The 18,435-nt window shown below is 31.8% G+C and overlaps 2 non-coding genes across 2 annotated transcripts; both read right to left on the reverse strand.

Moving 5' to 3' along the window:
- Nucleotides 1-1,624: 1,624 nt before the first annotated feature.
- On the reverse strand, nucleotides 1,625-1,730 carry LOC114913941 (small nucleolar RNA R71). Its single transcript, XR_003800069.1, has one exon. It is a non-coding gene; the product is annotated as a small nucleolar RNA R71 (small nucleolar RNA).
- A 16,285-nt stretch (nucleotides 1,731-18,015) lies between these two features.
- Nucleotides 18,016-18,087, reverse strand: TRNAH-GUG (transfer RNA histidin (anticodon GUG)). The gene has a single exon. It is a non-coding gene; the product is annotated as a tRNA-His (tRNA).
- Between the last annotated feature and the right edge of the window lie 348 nt (nucleotides 18,088-18,435).

The raw sequence follows: 18,435 nt of genomic DNA on the forward strand, positions 1-18,435 counted from the left end.
CGACTCAATCGTAACTAACATGATCTTTGTGGATACGATCCTGACTCACACTATCTACATAGTAATGAATTAGATTTATTTTTTACTACCTACGATAGTGATCAAATTTTGACACCATTGTCGGAGATCGTGCTTTAGTTACATTGAGTTATAAGAATCTACAAAAAAAATCAGAAAAAAAATCTATTTATTGCTTCCTTAGTTAACTACTTTACTTATTTTTGTTCTTATTTTTATGGATTTATTTTCCAACTTGCCTTTTATTCTCTTGATCTATAAAAAAAAATATATTTACTATATTTGCTTTCTACCTTTTATTTGCTTTCTAACTTACCTAGTTTACTAAGTTAAACTTGCATTTTTGGTAAAATCAACCAAAATTTTTACACAGACACCTCATAATCTATTTAGAGAATTAGATACTTAATCACAAAATTTAAAAAAAAATAAATTAATTTCATCTTGACTAATCATCAAATTTGGATATCCTTTCTTTTTTTTTGCATCACATAATTTCATAAAACATCTTAAGGATAAAATCTTAAACAATATAAGGTAGAAATTTCATCACCCTTCTTTAACCCACAAACCACCATTCTACATCTATATTAATCTAAATCTCTAATTTAAAATCAATTAGACGTTGGCTCTTAAAGACTCTCGAACTCAATAGGACAAAGAACCCTAAGAGTTGGATCGGATTAAGATTAGTCATTTTGACTGGTGTCTAGAAAAGTGATTTAAGGATAATATCTCGAAGAAAGGTGATTCTTTAATTAGCTCCGTTCGCTGATCTAACCAACTTAATTGGTGGCTAAAAAAAGTAACGGGAGGACCCCCACTAATCTTATACTTACCTGACTAGTTGAGTGGCTGATCTGTTACTTGGAGTGCTCGAAGGTGACTTTGACAGTTAAAAACTCTCTAGATCTAAGATAACCCTTAGTCAGGATTGATTGATCCACTTGATTGCTAATTGAAAAAATCTAATCTAATTTAAATTCTTTGCATTCTTCTTAGCCTTAGGACTCCTTAGGTTCTCTTCTTTAGAACTATTTTCTCTCTTTCTTCTTTTTTTCTCCTCTTCTCTTTCCAAAAAAAAAATTTGAAGTTGCCTGTGTTTACTCTAAGATACAAATTGTAGGGTTTATGCTCGGACGTCACTCATTGCAATCCAAAATTCAATCATTAGATCCTGAAATTGAAAGAACCCTTAAAGCCAACAGACCCAGGAACATGGACCAAAATTAGAAGAATGATCCATCTAAGTAGCTGAAGGAGTACTTTACTCCTTCCATATATATCTACTCTCCTTGCATCCAAGCACCTCCAATTGAGGCGGTTCAATATGAAATCAAGTCAAGTGTCAACCAAATGCTCCCATCATGTTATGGACTTGCTAATGAGGACCCATATAGACATCTAGATGAATTTTTAAAAATATGTTCAATGGTTAGAATTCAAAATTTCTCTGACGATGCTCTCAGGCTGAAATTATTTTTCTTCTCGCTGAAGGACAAAGCCAAATATTGGCTGAAATCTTTGGATACAATCATAATTTCAACCTAGGATCAACTGTAGAGAAAATTTCTTAAGCAATACTTTTCAATTGGAAAAACTAATCAAATTAGAAAGGCCATAACTAGTTTTTCTCAATTGGATAGGGAGATGTTTCATGAAACTTGGAAGAGATTAAAGGAACTGATTAGGAAATACCCCCACCATGCTGTACCCAAATAGTAACTAGTCCAGTGCTTGTATGATGGCTTATCAGAGAAGCACCGACAAATGATTGATACATCCTATGGTGAAACCTTCATGCTAAAAATGAGCATGAAGCCTGACAGCTATTTGAAATTCTGAGTGAAAATTCATTGCACCACATGTCTGTTGCCAAGAGAGACCCTCCTATGACTGGACCTAAACGAGATGGGATTTATTAAATTAGTAGTTCAACGGACATCCACAATAGAGTAGATGAAATATCTCAAAAATTGAACTGAATACTACAAGTAATGCCCACCAACACCCCACCCACATCTGCGATAGATGTCTGTTCAATATGTTCGAGTCTTGTTCATTCTATTTATGATTGTCCTATTGCACATCAATTCTCTGAGTTTGTACATGAATAAATCAATCAAGCACAAACACAAAATAATTTTAGATCAGGATACAACCCTTTTTCCAACACTTACAATCTGGATTAGAGAAACCATCCTAATTTTTTTTGGATCCTACAACCTGCTGCAAGGCCTTCAATACCCAAACCCAACTACACTGAGGGAGCTTATGAATTGGCTCCATACCCACAACAAGCACAAAATTTTTCATCTTCTTCAAACACTGCTCTTGAAAAGATTCTGCAAGAACTACAGCTTTTGCACTCCCACACACAGTCAATTGCAAAGCTAGAAGTCCAGGTAGGACAACTAGCTATAGCCTCGAATAGGAGGGAGGAAGGCAAATTATCTAGCCAACCTGTTAGTGATCCAAAGGGGCAGTATATGGCTGAGAGCTCTATTGGCCCAGAGATTTTTTCCGAACATGCCAAATCTGTCATGATCCTGAGAAGCAAAAAAATCTTAAATCAACTAGAGATAACTCAAGAACCAGAACCAGCAAAATCAATCAAACCCGAGAAGAATAAAACTATAGAGAGGAGAGAACCTATTGACCTAGCACCTGCACCTAAGACCCCATTGTTTAGTGCTTTAGAATCTCGTCTACCTCTAGATGAGACGGGTATCTAAATGAACGAAATGTTTGAACTGTTCAAACAAGTCCAAATAAATTTACCCCTTCTTAATGCCATCAAACAAGTCCCAATGTATGCCAAGTTCCTTAAAGATCTATACATAGAGAAACAAAAACCAAGGCATACACACCAAAGAAAGTCCACTTAACTAAACAAGCTAGCTCCATTTTTCAATAGATAACCCTACCCAAACTTAAGGATCCTGGTACTCCAATCATATCCTGTGTCATAGGGGACCTGACCATTAAGAAAGCACTGTTAGATTTGGGTGCGAGTGTTAACCTTCTCTCGAGCTCTGTGTATGATCTATTTAGATTTGAAGAATTGAAGCCCACGATGGTAATCCTTCAATTAGCAAATCGATTAGTTAAAGTGCCCCATGGAATGTTGGAAGATGTGTTAGTAAAAGTCGATGAATTTTATTTTTCTATGAATTTTCTGGTGTTAGATATGAAATCAGACAGCAATCCCAGCCAAATACCTATTATCCTAGGTAGACCCTTCCTAGCGACTGTCAATGCTTGCATAAATTATAGGACCGGGGTTATGGATGTGTCTTTCGGGAATAAGAAGATGAAGTTGAACATTTTTAATGCATTATAGGGACCACCCACTTTTGACCATAAAGAGATCAATTTGTTAGAGAAAATTTTAGAGGATAAAATCCCTACCTTGCTCGACTCAGACCCTTTACAGGCATGCTTAGCACACTTTGGAGTAGATGATTTTGATATTGATGAGTATACCAAAAAAATAAATGCATTTCTAGAGCCATCCAATTTTAGCACCACTCTCTTTTGGACTGTAAAGTATGAACAACTACCAACCCAATCGAGCATGCATTTAAATGTGATCAACTCTTCCCAAGGACCATAAGCCAATTGTTGTTTCGAAATAGATGTCCTTGAAGATAAAATAGGAAAAGTTAGCTTGTCTCAGGACCCTTTACAAGAATATCAGGCCCATTTTAATGTGGATGCTTTTGATATCAATGGGTACATCAACAAGGTGAATAATTTGATCGATATGCCCTATTCTTTGGCCACCCCACCACGGATTGAGAAATATGGGATATTACCTAACCTCTCCAACAGTCCCTTAGCATCCTCCCTATCATCAACATTAAAACTAGAGCCACTTTTAGGACCCAATGATACATTCCCAAGGACTACTGCAACAACAGATTACATTGCATCTGATCTAACCTCTGATTAGAACCCAACATGGTAAGAAGCTGAATGATGTATCTCGGGGAAGTAGTCAACTTACATACTTTCTTCTCATCACCCTCCATGGGCAAATGGCCAATGTGCACAATCATATCTCGACAAGCATAGCCTATTGTGTTGATTGAATCCATCTATTAGGTGGAGCCAGTCTATGAACCACCATAAACTTTAGCTTGGTCTAGATGAAGACCTTAAACTTAGCACTTATTTGGAGGCTACCCAATATTTTATTTTTTAATTACCTAGTTTGTTTTATTTTATAGGAATCTAATAAGGATGACTAGCTAAGTTAGGGGGGGAGCAACATCAACACCCAACGAGGGTCCATTGAGAAGCATGAAAGAACCTATAAACAATAGCAAATCAGGTGGTATCCCTCAGTTTACATTATTTTTAAGTTTTTCTCTTCTTCCATTGGGGACAATAAAAATAAAGTTAGGGGAGAGAATTAACTAACTTAAATTTAAGTGAGTCCTCAAGTACGATCAGAAATAATTAGCTATACGTACTCAAACTTTATTTTGATTAGAAGTTAATTAGGCATCCTAATTAATGAGTATTTAATGGTCTAGATAATTTTAGAGATATTAAGGGATAAATTATTGAAAAAATCTAATAAATGATAGGATTTAGATCAGACCAAATTCTAGAGTGATTTCAGAAGCCTCTTTTTATCGATCTCAATGAAGAATCTGCTTCATGGAGATTTGGGTGGAAAGACCGAGGTATGCAAAAATTTATCTTGAGTTTATGACTTAAAAAAAATTTTTAACATTGTTTCACTGAGTAACTGGGCCCTTTCGCCTAAGTAAGCATTGTGGTTCACATCAAAAGATGGGGATACAAGAAATCAGCTACAAATGTTAAAAAAATAAATAAATAATAGTAGATAATAAAGAAGACTAAATTGCAAAAAGATAATAAACTTAACTCATATCTAGTAGAGAATTTAAAGAGTAAAGTGAGAAGTTGATGAAAGAAAATCTTGAAAATTCTTTATGGCTAATACAAGATCATTAATTGGATCAAATTAATAATCTGATGAAGCACCTCTACAATAGTCTAGCCGGATATCAGCTACATTTAGGATTGTCTAACCTAACTTTTAATTCAAGATATAGTTGGAATCCATTGTTAATTTTTCTATTTTACTCAAGGATGAGCAAAAGGTAAGTTGGAAGGTGTGATGAATACTTGAATAAAGTTACTAGAAGCATATAAGTTTATTTAATTATCTTTTATTTATTAAAAATTTGATGCTCTCTAATCTATTTTAAAGGTAATTGAGAGTTTGGATTCATATGATTCAAATTGGACTCAAATCGGATCAGATTTGAGTGAACTAGGCAATTAGCTCTCATTCTAGTATGAACTACTTATTCATGAAGGGATCAAATGCAACCCTTCTAATCAAGAGCTCAGATTAGAAGATAACCTACTACATAGAACCAAGTGTGAACATGACTTAAAAATCAAGGGATGAGAAGCAATGCTCCAAGATCCAATGGCCATGAAGGAAGGAACACTCATCTAAATCCTAATTAAGAAGAAAGAACTGTGCCCCCTCCTCTCATATCAGCCCCCTTATGGGGATCATCTCCCTCTCCTTCCCATAGCCTTAGGTTCCACAACACAGTCTTTCTTCATACCAATCCTATCTTCTCAGATTTTTAGCCAGCTATAGATACAATATTTTTCTCTCAAACTTTACCATCCCAAGCCTCCATTAGTCTCCTATAAGTTACAAAAATTTCATATCTAAAAGCCTTAAAGTCCTCCAAATCTTTCTCTCTTTTTATCCCTGCAGACTGCAGCCTAAAAATTTCAGCAACCCTCTTTCACTTTCCAACCTCTTTCAGACTCACTTTTCTCAGCCTATTCTCCACCAAATCTCTTCCTCATACTACTAAAAATCTTCTTCAAGTCTTAAGAAAGGAATCTCCAGAGTCTAAGATGTAGATCATAGTGAGAAATCTTTCGATGGTTGGCTAGATGTCACATCTTAAGAAATCGCTAGACTATCTGTAATGACAGTATTTTTATTTTTTTATTTTTTATATTTTCTTCTTATTATACAATAAAAGATTTGATTTTTTTTTATATATTTTATTTATTTTATATATGATACGAGTTTTTGAATAGCCTATGACTACATAAAGACGAATCATGATCTAAGGATACGACCCATGGTCAATGAGATAGGCTATGCTAGAAAATCGATCATAGATTTATTGGTTTGTATATCTAAATAATTTTAACTAGCCTATAACTTTAAGGAATGGACCGTGATCCAAAGGTATAGGCCATGCTCTCTAAGATAGGTTATATCTTTATTGATTAGATACCAATTCAAGATAAGTTAAGAAGAGTACCAGCAGTCTAATAAGAAAATAGTTGAGATCCTGAAAATTTATTTTCATATTTATATCTAATCTTTAATTAATTTTCTTTATTTACTTATTTTTTTAGTAATCTAAGTAGTCTTTTAATTAGCATTCATATAGCTATCTAATCTAAAATTGACCAACTCAATTATAACAAACACGATCTTTGTGGATACGATCCTGACTCACACTATCTACATAGTAGTGAATCAGATTTATTTTTGACCACCTACGACAGCGATTAGGCCCAGAGGATGAGGGAGGATTGCCAGGGACCGAGAGGGAGAGGGAGGGGTGAGCCAGAGAGTCGGGGATCGAAAGAGAGAGGGAGGGGTGGTTCTCGCACCAAAGACCAAGAGAGAAGTTGGGGGGCACATTCGGAGGGGCGTGGGGACCGTCGAGAGGAGGAGGGAGGGGCAGCGGTATGTCGAGGAGGAGGAGGGGGACGGGCCTAGAGGAGGAGGGAGGGCCATCGGGGATCGAGAGGGAGAGAGAGGGGGGTTCTTACATCGGAGAGTTGGAGATCGAGAGAGAGAGAGGGTGTGGGCTGACCCACAGGCTGATCCGGTCCTAACCCAGTTCAGCCCATGGGTTATAGGGGCCGGGACAAAAAGCCTACTTGCACAAATGGGTCAGAATTTTTCAGTCCGATCCGACCCATTTTTAGGGCTAAATGGGCTGGCCCATTGATCCTGACCCATTTTGACATCTCTACTCTCATTTTTTTTTTGTCCATGGCCTTGATTGACCCCTCATCGATTCGTACTTCGTCAGAAATCAATTAAGTTTTGCTTTCTCTATTTTTCGATCTTCTTTTTTCCCTTTCTAAAGCCACCGGCAACATTGCGTATTGATGCTGGACCCTTAGTCGAGTCATCCGATGAACCTATGATCCTTCTAGGTGAAGTTATGGTAGCCAGTGAGTGGCCAATAACCAAAACCAAAAAAAGACTGCTCGAATGGCTATTTTTCCAAGCTTTGATTTTCTACCGACCGTTCCTCACCATTAGTTGTCTACTACCACCTGTCACTGACCATGCTTCGCTGCTTGCTATTGAAACTCCAGTTGCGCTGTTGCATCCCCATCGAACCCACTAACCACCCTACCTTCTTCCCCCATTTTATTCAAAAAGAAGAAAAAATGAGCGAGAATATCAACTCTCCTTCTCTCTCTAGTGTCTTTACTTCCCCATTTTTTTTCTAAGTAGGTTGATGGACCCTAATGAAGATTCTGTCTCTTTTATGGATCCTCAGGTGCCAACCCTTTGAAAAAGGTCTTGGAATCGGCCTACTGGCAATGCCATATATCGGCCCCCATCCCCAGCCCATACTGGGCATCGCTAGACCACATTTAGAACCTAATCTTCCTACCCTATAAGCTCATGTTGATCCTGCAAAGAGGTCTTGAACTGCCCTTATGCCTAGACGGTCCGTCAGACCCTTCGCTTGATCAACAATCTCCTCTTTTTTTATTAAATTCTATTGAATTCATCAACTAAAAATTAATTATATTTTTTATATTTTAAATAGGTCTAACAAATTTATCTAGTAAAGTTTGAAGATACAAGATAGAAGAAATAAGTAGATCTTACACTTCTTACTAGCTTTTAAACTTTATTGGTTTTTAAATTATCATCATAAAAAAATTATTCCATATTTTTTTTGAAATAAAGATTGAGCATATTATATTATGAAACTCATAATTTATCATGAGATTGTAATTCTATCTGAATGTTTTAATATTAATGATCTTTTTATGAAATATGAGCTTTATATTTATGAAATTTATATTTTTGTTATGAAAAAATGATTGTATGATTATTTACTATTAAAGAATATTTATGGACTATGAACCCTTTAAAATTATTTAGTATCTTATTTATATATGATTTAAGAAAATATGATTTAACAATATTTATTTTAAAAAATATAGAAAAATACCTTTAAATAACAATGTATGGCTCCTAAAAGTAGGAAAAATTGATATTTGAAACTAATATCCATATGACTCTATTAACGAATAATAGTAGTTGGCATAATATCTCACCAGTAGATAAAATAATTGGCATATAACTTTACCAATGAATAATAGTAGTTGGCTTATGTATGTACCGACGAATAATAATAATTGGCATATAATCCTACCAACAGATAATAGTAGTTGGCATATGATCTGCCAACAAAAATAGTAGTTAGTATTTTGTCGATTATGATCCTATCAAAATATAAATAATAGTGATCTTAGTATGTAGTTTAAGAAAATTATTAAGAATTATGATGTGGTAAAATAATAAATGATTTGTGACTTTATTTATAAACTTAGCATGATTTATAAATTTGTTGATACTATGCATTGGAAATTATATGTATATAATTTGTATAATTTATGCATATGTAAGAGCATGATTAATTTGCAATTATATTATTATGATAAAAAAAAATTATTTTCTAAGAATATTTATCTTTTCTAAGTGATTTATTAACACATATACAAACTTATGTTTGATCTAATAAAATAGTATAAGGTTTACTTACTAAGCTGTGTAGCTCATATCTCCTTTCTTATTTTTTTTAAAGGAATAGAATCATTTGGAATGAAAAATAATTTAGGGTTGGAGTTTGTGCCAGTGAATTTGGAGATTTTGTAGCAAAAATTTTAATTCTTAAATTCATTATAAATTTATATTTAGTGACTAAGAATTTTGATATTTATTTTTAAATTTAATTATATTGAATCAGTATTTATTTGATTATTTAATGAATAATGAATTTTAAATTATTTATTTTTATTTGAAATTATAATTATCAATTTTATATTATTATTGGATGTACGTCTTTGATAATATATTTATGTTATGTTTCAAATTTGAGGCATGGTTGATGAGGCCTTAACCATGGCTCAGGTCATCCTTTGGATTTTGGAGAGTTTGTCGACCAACATTTGCCGCTAGTGCAAGAATATTTCTTAGAGTTGAAAATTTCACCCCATTAATTGGTGGTCTCGAGACAAAACATGACAGGTTGCATGAGATCACATTAATCTCCTCCACCTGCCAGTATGTTTGAAGGATTTTACGCCACCGTGGATTCTTGTTTTTCTTCCTTATCATACGAGCTTAATAGTTTGGTTTAGCCCATACTAATTAGATCGATCATATGATGACTGATTAAATGAGATCTAAATCTAAATCTCTCCATAAATATTAAGTCTATAAGTCTTCCACCATTGTAGATGTGCGGACATGCTACTGATGTTGATTGTTCTCGGCTGGTCATACTAGTTCAGTTGTATCGAAAACACACAACTACTCTATTAGCAAAGAGTTGCTCCAGAGTAAGGATGGGGTTGGGCTCAATAACTGTTAGATGAGCATCCCAATGACAGCTTTGTACCTACTTATGAATGGTAGGTCGGGCTTAATTAAGAAGTGTGGTCAATAACTATTAGGTAAGCCCATATGATTTAGAGATCAAGTCGTTGCAATGTGCTTAGAGAAGTATCTGGACAAAGAGTTATTCATGCATCAGTATAGGTGTTATTAATAACTGTTAGATGAGGTACATGACATTGGTAGGACCATAGCACCCACTAGGAATCCAATTGTTGCGTTAGGATTTCTATTTTCCATCCGAAGAGTGGAGGGATCCAAAAAATTAGTGAAAGTTATTGTTTGCTTCTTAAATTTTTAGAGTAAATATTAATTTAAAAGTATAAAAGTCTAACTTGAATCTCTACTCTCACAGTTAAACCATGTCAGCTTCAAACCCTCTAGTCTGCATCCTTGAGTCCAATCATTTGATCAAAACCAATTATAAAGACTAGCTTAAAAATTTCAGAATTGTCCTGACTTCTGAAAAATTAGGCCATATACTTGACTAGAAACTCCTAATATTATCAAACCATCCTACTACTGAGCAAAGAACAGTTTATGAAAAGTGGACAAATAAAGACAGTCGAGTTAAGTGCTATATGTTGACATCTACATCAAATGAGTTACAGATCCAGCATGAGCATATGCCCACTGTCAGGGCCATGATCACTCACCTACAAGAGTTGTATGATGAGCAGAGCCATACAGCATGTTTCAAAGTATCCAAAAGACTCTTTAATCTAAAGATGCACGAAGGGCAGTCAGTCCATGAGCACTGTATGACAATAATCAAGGACATTAAGGAGCTCAGGAAGCTCGGGCTTGATATGCAAAAGAAATTACAAATGAATTTGATCCTTCAATCCCTTATAAGTTCATATAGTCAATTTATTCTAAATTTTTATATGAACAAACTTGATTGCACTATATCCGAACTGGTCAACATGTTGGTCACTATTGAGAAAATCTTGAAGAGTTCAAGGGGCACTGTTCTTGCTGTGGAGTGGACTTCTTCGATCAAAAGAAAGTCTAGTTGGAAGAAGAAGAGCAAATCCACTAAGAAATAGAAGAAAGAGAGCAAGCCAAAGAAGAATGTTCCAAAGAAGGCTGAAGCAAAAGGAAAGTGTTTCCACTGTGATGCTGATGGCTACTGGAAGAGGAACTATCCACTCAACCTGAAGAACCTAAAGATTAAAAAGAGTGATAAACCTTCAAAAGATATGCTCATAATTGAATCTAATCTTACAATTTCTTCTATTTCTAGTTGGGTATTGGACTTTGATTCGAGTGCTCATATATGTACTTCAATATAGGATCTAATAGAAAGTAGAAGGTTGAGAAAAGGTAACATGATTCTTCGGATTAGTAATGGAGCAAAAGTTGCTGCAGAAGCTATTGGTACTTATCCTCTTTGATTACCGTTAGAATTTATATTAGACTTGAAAGACTGTTATTTTGTTTCTATAGCTAATCGAAATTTGATTTCTGTATCTGTATTAGCACAGGATGGTTTTGATTTCAATTTTAATAAAGATTTTTGTTCTATTTATTTACGAAATAAATTGATTGCATGTGGTCTTTTAATTGATAGTCTATATCACTTACATATTGATGCGAATGTGAATTTAAACAAGTAAATAGTAAGTGCCGTAGGTCAAAAGAATCCAGAGATAAAATTAATCAAAAGTACTTGTGCCATTATAGACTAGGCCATATTGAAGAAGACAGGATAAACAAACTGAAAAAGGATGGGATCCTTGATTCTTTTGATTCAGAGTCATACCCAGCTTGTGAATCCTGCCTTCAAGAAAAAATGATCAAGTTACCTTTTGTGAGATATGGAAAAAAGGCTACTGAGTTATTTTTCTCATTTAAAATTAATTTTTTTAAAAAATATCAAAAAAATTAAAAAAATAAATAATATCATTAAAAAATGAGAAAAAAATGAAAAAAAATAAAAATTATAATTTTAAATTTAAAAAAATAAAAATTTTAATTTTAATTCAAATAGAAAACATCATTTCAAATTACTTTCTCCATTTCAAATTAATTAATTTTTATAAAAAAATATTTCAAAAAAATATATCTTAAAAAATTAAAGAAATAAAAAATACCATAAAAAAATAAAAAAATAGAAAAAAAATAAAAATTATAATTTTGAATTTAAAAAAATAAAATTTTAAATTTTAATTCAAATAAAAAATATCATTTCAAACATCATTCAAGTAATTTGAAATGATATTTTTTATTTGAAATAAAATTTAAAATTTTATTTTTTAAATTTAAAATTATAATTTTTATTTTTTTTATTTTTTTTATTTTTTTATGTCATTTTTTATTTTTTTAATTTTTTAAGATATATTTTTTTGAGATATTTTTTTATAAAAATTAATTAATTTGAAATGGAGAAAGTAATTTGAAATGATGTTTTTTATTTGAATAAAAATTATAATTTTTATTTTTTTAAATTCAAAATTATAATTTTTATTTTTTTTCATTTCTTTCTCATTTTTATTTTTTATGGTATTATTTATTTTTTATTTTTTAATATTTTTTTATTATATTTTTTAAAAAAAATTAATTTTAAATGAAGAAAATAATTTGAAATGATATTTTTTATTTGAATCAAAATTAAAATTTTTATTTTTTAAATTTAAAATTATAATTTTTATTTTTTTCTTAATTTTTCTCATTTTTCTTCTTTTATGATATTTTTTTAAAAAAATTAATTTGAAAAGGAGATTGTAATTTGAAATGATGATTTTTATTTGAATTAAAATTAAAATTTTTATTTTTTTAAAATTTAGAATTATAATTTTTATTTTTTTTAATTCTTTTTTTTATGGTTTTTTTTATACCAATTTTTTTCAGATATTTTTTAAAAAGATAATTTGAAATGGGGATACTAATTTAAAATGATGATTTTTATTTGAATCAATATTATAATTTTTATTTTTTAAAAATTTAAATTTATAATTTCTATTTTTCTATTTTTATTTTTTTTAAGAAAAAAATTAAAATCGTCAATTTAAATGGCGATTTTGAAAACTCATTTGAAATGACGTTTTCAAAAACGTCATTTCAAATAGCGTTTGAAAAAATATCATTTGATTTAATGATTTTATTTTATTTTTTTCCATCCACGTGGAAAATAGATGGAATAGGGTGTTGACGTGGCCATCAAAAAAATACCATTTTGAATGACGTTTTATACCGTTTATATCATTTTGATAAATAAGTTAAAAGTTAAATTATTTTTATAAATATTTTTTTTTAAATTAATTAGGTAAAGCACTCCAGTGATGGAACTAGTGTGGATTTCTCTCTATTATTTTTTTTTTAAAAAGTAAAAACCAAAGTTAACATTTGTGATGAAAACGGGAACCAATTAGTTTTAGTTATAAGATGGTCATATAAAATGATGAAAATATTTAATTATTGTTGTTGGAAAAGAATGATTTAATGGTTGTTTATGGTTAAAAAGTATTTATAGATTACGAATCCTATAAAATTATTTAGTATCTTATTTATATATAATTTTAAAAAATAATTTCAAAATATTTATTTTAAAAAATATAGAAAAATATTTTCAAAAAATTGTATATATCACTAAAAGTGGAGAAGACCGACATATGAAGTTAGCATCCGTGTGATCTTGCCAATAGATATAGTAATTGGCAGCAGTTGATGTATAATCTAACTAGAGGGTAATAATAATTGACAGATGATTTTGTCAATAGGGATAATAATAGTTGACGTACAATCTTCTCAATAGATAATAATAATAGTTGATATTTTATCAATTACCATCTTATCACAGATGTAATAGAACCTTAATAATTATTTTGAGAGCATCGTTAAGAATTATGATTTGAAAAACTAATAAATAATTTATAATTTTATTTATAAAGTTAATATGATTTATGAGTTTGCTTATGTTGTGCATTAAAATTTATGTTTATATAATTTGCATAATTTATGTATATATAAAAATATATGATTAATTTATGATTATATTATTATTATAAAAAATTTTATTTTTTAATGATAAATATCTGATCTCTAAATGATTTATTGATGTATGTGCAAATTTTTGCTTGATTTGGTAAGATAATATAAAGTTGTAGTTCATATTTTTTTTTATCAGATGGATAAGATCGGTAGGGATTAAGGATGATTCATGCTTGGAGAAAAATTTTAGTTCAATTTATAGTCAGTGATATTTAAATTTAAATTTAATTACTCTGAGTCAGAATCTATTTGATTAGTTAATAAGTAATATGTTTTAAATTTTTTTATTTTTATTTATAATTATGATCATTCGCTTTAATGTATTTATTCCTCGGACATGCTATGTTCTTGATTCGAGGCGTGACAGATGAAGCCTTGGCTATAAATCGGTCAACTAAGATTTGCCACCAGCGCAACAATATCTCTCAGCGTTGAAAATTTCACCGCGTCGGAGGTCGTGAGACGAATCATGACAGGTTGCAGGGGACCAAATTAATCCCTCGACCGCGGATGCATGATTTTATCACCTATCGCGTGGGCTACAAACTGGGGTGGATTTCCCACTATTAAATTTAAGAAAAAAAAAAAGAAGCAAAAATCAAAGTTAACATTTTTGATGACAACAGGAGCAAATTAAAATTAGTTTTAGCTATAAGACGATGATATAAAATGATGAAAACATCATACCACTGAATTCTAAATATTTAATTTTTATTGCTTGGAAATGATATTTAAACCTTTATTATGTCTGAAACAACGCCACGCCAACCCCACTACCACTACGAGCAAAGAGCACTTGGAAAGGGGCGTATTTTGACGTCTGTAGTCAATTGGTCAGCAGAAAGGCAAATGATTTCTCTTCGGTGGGTGGGTGAAAAGGTCAAAGTCTCTGCCAATTAATTGAATGGACTTAATCTACAATAAACATTGTGGACTAAGTCAATAAAAAAAAAAAAAAAGGTATCATAACAGCTGCAATCAACTCGATACATACCACGTAGCTCTTCTCCTCTTCGCAAGTTCTTCGGTGGACTGGGCCCATGAATTAATATCCCACCGTGTCCTGGAGCAAACCGCCAAACGAACATAGCACCACCCAAGTCGCAGAAGATGTCACACCACGCGGCAGAAGCGAACAAAATATAATAGCTGTTCCTTTTTAATTTTCTTCTCTTTTAGTTTTACCATTAGCTAACGTCGGTGTGAAGTCTGCGAAGCCGCTGGCCATTTACATTGCCTCTTGAACGGATTTTTAAAACAAAAAGGAAAACAAACGTATGCGAGACCTTGCACTGTGTTTCGTTGCTGAATGAGTAACATGATTTACCTTATTAGACAAAACTATAAGTACTTACCTCATTACCAAATCTAGTATGGTGCTAGCTTGGCTGGAGCAAGGTACAAGAATTTACTCCAATCCCGTCAGAATTACACTAATCCTCTCCTGTCGGATTAGACGTGGTAAAATCTAATAGAAAATACTCGGTAGCATCACTTCATTTTCTTTGTTATACCACAACCATATCTCTCCTTTTTTTTTTTTATCATGCATGGTCGAGATTTATACGAAGCTTGATAAAGAAACACTACTTCCTGTATCTCTAGGCATATCATTTTACAGTTACATATAAAGAGAGCTGGATCTTGTTCCTCTCAAGAGGAAAATGTATCTACCACTCTTACTTTCAAAATCAATAATCACGTTCTAGAATCTAGTATTTACATTATTGATTATGATCCGTGCCATTAGAAATATCTAAAAATTAAAAATTATGTATTTTGATGATCTCTAACTTATGCATTAATTAGGTACAAAAAATGAATAATTTTCATTATAATGGCATGTTAAAATATATAATAAAATTTTATATTGAGAATTTATATTTATTGATCATGATCTACATATGTTGAAGTATGTATAGATTAAGAATAAATAGATTTTAATATTTAGATTTATGTTATTATAACTATACATTTTTGCACTCATTTAATGTATAAATTGGAGATCACAAAAAAAATAATTTTTTAGTTCCAGACATTTTTAGTAGTATATATCATGATTGATAATGTAAATCTTTGATTTGAGTATTTGAATATTGATTTGGAATATGAAAGGGATAAATACTCTCTCCTCTTAAGATGAAAATATGTACTAATTATATATATTATGTGGTCATATAACATAAAATTGCTTGATAATTAGCATGTAATCTAGGTAACTGCATTCAAGCATCATATAGATAAGCATGTAAAGTGAAAAACTTGTGTGTGGGACTTATCAAGTAGATAGTTGGATTAGAAATTAAAGTAACGAGATGTCATAAAAAAAATATGATAATAATTTTATTAAAAAGATATGACAGTGAAAGGATGTGATTGATTGCCATTTGATTTAAGCGATAGACACCTTTTTATAAGTAACAATTGATGGAGAGACATGATGGTATAAGAAAGCATCTTTATATAAATGACTATTCATATAGGGACGTAATGATGAAATGTACCTTTTTATAGGTGGCTATTGATAAAAAGATGTGATATTGATGAAAAAATGCACCTCTTCATAATTGATTTTATTTTTTTGATAATCTCTTCATAAATGATTGTCGATAGTATATAAATATACATGATTGAATCCCAAATCGCTCATTTTTCTTTTATCATCACAACCATCAAACATACTATTTTTATCTTCTCTACTTTTTCTTTATTTCATTTCAATAAAATTTGAATCCCCAACTATCATTGTGTGATCACATGTCCAATGTTAGTCATGCAAAAATTTATTTTCTATCTCAAATTTGTGTATCAATAAAAAAATATGGCTCATCATCATCATCATTTTATATATATATATATATATATATATATATATATATATATATATATATGCATGCACGCATGTATGCATATAATATATATGCATAGGTATAGACCTTCGTGTCTATGTACATGTGCGTATTTAATAAGGGAGCTTTATGCACTTCTTTTGTTCTCCTAAGCTCTAGATTTTAGTCCGAAGACTGTTCAAGAATTGGGCTCAAAATTTGTTAATGTCTGAAGTAGATCTGATCATGAATCGAATTTGGATCTAAAAAATATTAAATTTTATATAAATTCGATCCAAGGTTTGATTAAAAATAAATAAAATTTAGGTCCAGGACCCGGCTCTTGATCAGCTCTGGTCTGAAGTCCCGTATCTGCTGTACATCCCAATACGCAAGCATCAATGATCCATCCCAGAGAGCAATAGCAATCGAGGCCCGCATCTTCAAAAGGCGCGCACCCGTCAACCAATTGTCAAAAGAGGACAATTTGAAGTTGTCATCATGGTTAATGGTGTTCTGAGGTACTTTTACTGGTATAGCTTTATTCCAGCCGAAAATAGGCATTCTTACCTGTATTCAAGTAGTATTATTATTCTAAACTTAAAGTAGATCAACTCAATCCAAAATTATTTGTGCAATCTTCTTTTAAGGATGGCATGATGGCTAAGGGGGAATTGTTTTCTTCCCCAGCCGACGGCCATGGTAAAGGAGGGCTTCCACTGCCTTTTACCTAACAGCAGCTTTTGTGCTGGATCACCAGTTGCCAAATTGTTAGTCCAAGAGCTGGAAGACAAAGCTTTAATGCTTTTGTTAATTTGGACTATGGAGGCATTTGCTTGGACCATTAATTTGGTCAGACTCTACAAACCATAGGAGATGGCTGGAGCATCTAGAAATTAATTCTTTTTTGAAACTATTAATTTATAAGATAAAAAAATACTAAATAATATTAATCAGTAAGAAGTAGAAATTATTGAATTATTTGAAAATCAAATTCAAAAACCCTAGTTGCTAAGTGGGGGAGTACTGTGATACCCTTGTTCACGATGATGATATCAATGTTGAAGAGCCATCAGTTACACGACCAAGATATCTCCATTTGTACTAGAGTCCCACCCATGTATCTTAGGACTGACGCATGTGATCATCCATTCAATTGTTGATGGATGGGGTAGGAGTTGGACCATTCTTGTATTTGAGAGAAACACATCAACTGTGCTCGGTTTATCGTCCTCACATTTACGTTCTTTCCATCTTGGGTCTACCGTTGGAGCCACATCTGATTTGGCATGGAAATTAAACTTGGTATTGTATAGTTGAACTCATAAATCACAGTTGGCCAAAGATAAGGAACAGCAGAAAAATTTAAGAATACTAAGAAACCAAAAGACCACAAAGGGATGGACAGGAACAATAAAACATTAAAAAAATAACTGTGGCTGCTGGGATTCGAGCCCAGGTCTCCACGGCCACAACGTGGAATTCTAACCACTAAACTACAGCCACTGGATGATTAAAATTGAATAGAATCTCTCTATTATCAAACAAGCTAGGAGAAACTCAATTATAAAAGATGAAAAAATATATTTCAAGGAACATTTGTATAGAAACAAATTTAAAACAGTTATAAATTATGTAAAAATATATTACAAGGAACATTTTTCAATGCTGATTTTTCAAGTTAAGGTCATTAGATAAAGAACTCCAAGTTTAATATATGAATATTTATAAAGAATATTATTTTTTTTGGTAGAAAGGAAATCAAGCTAGCATTAAATAAAAAAGAAAGTACAGAGTGGCAAAATAGACAGTATCATCTCCAGCTTACATGGTCCATATAGCCATAGACATATT

Source organism: Elaeis guineensis, chromosome 1, assembly GCF_000442705.2.
Source record: "Elaeis guineensis isolate ETL-2024a chromosome 1, EG11, whole genome shotgun sequence".
NCBI lineage: Eukaryota > Viridiplantae > Streptophyta > Magnoliopsida > Arecales > Arecaceae > Elaeis > Elaeis guineensis.